The sequence below is a fragment of the Anarrhichthys ocellatus genome, unplaced genomic scaffold, assembly GCF_004355925.1.
Source record: "Anarrhichthys ocellatus isolate YVR2014 unplaced genomic scaffold, GSC_Weel_1.0 scaffold34, whole genome shotgun sequence".
Classification (NCBI taxonomy): Eukaryota; Metazoa; Chordata; class Actinopteri; order Perciformes; family Anarhichadidae; genus Anarrhichthys; species Anarrhichthys ocellatus.
This window is the reverse complement of record NW_022280064.1, coordinates 2,257,597-2,261,514: the sequence shown is the minus strand read 5'-3', so window position 1 is coordinate 2,261,514 and position 3,918 is coordinate 2,257,597.

Sequence of the window (3,918 nt, the reverse complement as noted above, 5' to 3'; positions counted from 1 at the left end):
TTTTAGCAGATTCTTCTCTCTTTCTCCCTCACTTTAGTCTCTCCCTCAAACATGTGACCGTGGTTATGCTAACACAGCAATGGGATGTGAACCATTTTTAGGTCGCGGCCACAACCGTGGCATGTGCAGCCCTTCCACTGGCCTCATCTGGAAGTTGCAAAATCTGGATTCATGTGGCGGGTGGATATATTTTAGTAGATATTAATGCAAACATAGAAAATAGGGAGTATTTATTTTTTTTTTTTTAGAAATACTGTGGAATTTAATGACGACTTTAGAGATTCTGTGTTTAGTTTCTTTGCTTAAGAAAATAAAACAACAACATGACAACTGCTACCATGCAGACGGCCTCATGCCTATCAGTGTGGCTACCCTACCACCAAAACATAAACAGTAGAAGACACAAAAACATCACCAACAAAACAAATTGCAATTCCTTCATCCTCTCCATCTTTCACTTTTTTTATTTATTTTTTAATGGTTAGAGCCAACTTCTGTATTCTGGTCTCTGAGGGATCTTTTACTGCGGACGAATGAGTCCGGTGAAACTCTGACGTGTCACATGGTTTCTCCATATCTGCATGGGTGTAAACGGCACAATTACCAGTATACTTGAAGTGGCTGTGTTTTCCTTCCCCCGATCATTGTGACATGCAGGTAATGAGTTCTGTCTGACAGAGTGAAACTGGCCCAGCTGCAGCTCTGCAGGTGAATGATGTCTTCTACTTCCTGGCTGTGAAAGGGCTCTGTGTGGTCCTAGTTTCTTTACATCATACCAAAAGGTGCCCGCATCGGGAACCTGTCATCCGTGTTGCCATTTGATATTCAAGAATACTTAGTTGATTGTTGACATTACCAACTGACCTTTTTGTTTTGTTTTTGGTACCGTGTGTGTGTGTGTGTGTGTGTGTGTGTAAAAGTGTGTGTGTAAAGCTTCTGTAGAGGTGTATAGTGTCCACAGCTGTGAGGTAACTGCGCCTATAATCTGTCTCACCAGAACTGTGTAACCTGAGTTAGAGTGAGGTTAAGGGTCAGTTATTGAACTTGAATTACACTGGGAGAGGCCTCCCTCGGCCCCTCACCACCCCTCTCAGCCACCCTGTGGGGTTTGTTTGTTTTCTCTCCCAGTCTCTCCCAGAGCTTACCCAGTCCTCTGTAATGAGTATTTAATACACACCCTCAGACATGTTTACACTGCATGTAACAGCACTGGCCGTGTGATCTTGCAACACACTCAGACATGTGTGTCAAAGTATATGCTTGTGCATGTGTGTGTGTGTGTGTGTGTGCATGTATACATGCATGCATGCTATTCTCTTTCATTCCAACTCCCACCCTCTATTTTCCTCATTTCTGAAGTCTGTAGCCTGAGGGGAAGAACACCTGCCAGTTTTTTTTTTTTTCATCCCTCCTCAATCTCAGATAAGACAATAGAAGTAGTAGAAGTGTTTGGTTACACACAGAAACGGAGCGAGGAACGAGACATATTAAAGCCTCCCCTGTCTCGCCCACAAGGTCGCTGCAGCTCTCCAGGTGTGAATAATGTCAGAAAAACACATTTTTGTGTCAGTAGAGTCGGGGCCGGGGAGCAAAAGAGCCACAGCGTTTTGCTTTAAACTCATAATTTGACCTGAACCACAGGCCCGGGGCCCCCTCTGCAAGCTGTTAAGTTTTTAACATATCGTTTTTCACTGCACATGTTCCGTGTTATTTTAGTTAGCAGGAATTTGGATTGAATGGACAATGAAGTTCCTGAACCTTGAGAGAAGGATTATTCTTAATCGTAAGCAGAGCAGAGGCACCGGGGGAAACATAAAGCTGTGCCACAGCACTCTCTGTTGGTGAACTTGATGCACTGTCCCATTGGAAGCCTTGAAAGTCCCAGTTTGGCTTTGGTCTTTTTATAGGCAAGAAACCACATCCCCAGTGTCTTTGAAGAGCTCGTATTCACTAAGTAGTAGTTAGGCCTGCCAGTACTTACTCACTATTTTATAAGTATGAGTGGTAGAGGAACTCTTTGAACTGAACCCATTTAGAATCCCAAGGCTGATGGTTTCATAATACAGAAGTAAATAGACTATAGTCACATAATTAGCAGGGAAGCCCATGAATTACTCAGTGTTTTCCCTTTGCACAGGTGCATAAGGGAAATGGTGGAAACCACTCGGCTTCATAGGTTTTAATCCCTGTAGTTGGCGCCCGGCGCACAGTATGTTGATTTTTCACACATTAACACACTGTTATATACACAAAGCAGAATTTATATAGCGACACACAGCTCAGGATGTCAATGTGCACCAGAGGCTGTAGACACTTCCTGTCCAAGTAATTGTTAGACGGGTATTTGCAGCCACGCTGGTGTCGGGTCTCTCAAACCACACCAGAAAGCACACAGGAAACAATTAAATTTTGACCAATAAAACCTTCCAATTATAGTCAAATTATAACCACTTAAGTGTGAATTTAGCAGTATCCGGGATTACAGAATATATGGCTGACACGTAAGACCTTTTACAAGGTTTCTAGTGAGTTACTCCGATGTTTGTTATTGAACAAATCGTATAAAGTGTTCTGATATGTTAACAGTAAATCATCTAAATCCATCGTTAAATTGATTATTCCATTTGAGAATTGGAAATGTGTTTTTTTTCCCTTTATGGCTATACTGTGGAATAACTGTCTTTTGTCTTTCAGTGTTGTGTTTTTTGTGATATTTATGAATAAGGAATGATTCATTATGACAGTAAAGGTTTAAATCAGGTCAACATTTTTGATCACATGGGTGTGGGAGTGTTAGACCATTGTGGGCAAGTTGGCTTAACAGTGAGCAGGACAACCTTATGGCAATAATGTATTTTTGCAGCAATGCGTTGGAGCAACCTGATTCATCTCTAATTTTATCTGACAGAAATGCCAAGAAAAGGCATTCCTGTCTGTTTTTTTAAAGTTTCTTAATTGATTTTCCACAAGAATTTATCCAAAAAACAGATTATTGATCTATTGCAATATAATTGAACACATTAACTGTATGAACCTATCCTAGTGCCTTAGTTTGTGCTACAAAGTTTTGTCTGGGATGGAAGTTTTTCCTGCTCCATATTTCAAATGCACATCATGACAATAAATCACAAAATAGGATTTTAATTATTCAGTTTATGATTTAGGTTCAAATCGTAAAACCCTGAACAATTGTTTCTAACAGAGCCTGTTCACGTGCCATGCTTAAAGGATGTTTAGTGAATAACGGACATTTGTCGTAGTTCAAAGTGCACTGGCAGCAGATGTCCAAAAGATGCTGCTAATGCACTGCCTTTATACTGCAGGATGCTGTACGGGTTCATAGAGAGGACAGTACCAGCTTCAACTTAAACAGACCCTTTGCCATTCCAAATGCAACGTATGTACAGTATTCTGTCGGACCCAGCAGGCAACACAACACTACATTGTTCTCACATAGAGCTGAAATTAGGAAGAAATGAACCCAATTTGAGTAAGTAATGTTAATATTAGGGTGCTAGTTAGTTAGTAATTTGGACATTGATATACCCTGTAAATAGCAAGCCAGTGTTAGCATCTAAAGCCAGATGATACGAGTAGAATAAACATGTTGACACTGGGCAGAAAGGCGTGCAGGTTTGACGCATTGGGCTTTGGCCCGTAGTTCAGAGTGCTGAATGTGCAGCTCAGGAGAGATCTTGAGTTTATATTGATAATGAAAGCTCCAGCAGGGAGTCATTTCAGAACACCTGTTCCTCATCATGTGCATGTAGGAACACTGTCACGCTGCTGTGCTGCTGTTCATTTTCTCTTGTCACTGCACATAAAGCAAATCACCCATCTCGCCTCCTCACCAATACCAGTGTAGAGGGCCTGTGTGTGTGTGTGTGTGTGTGTGTGTGTGTGTGTGTGTGTGTGTGT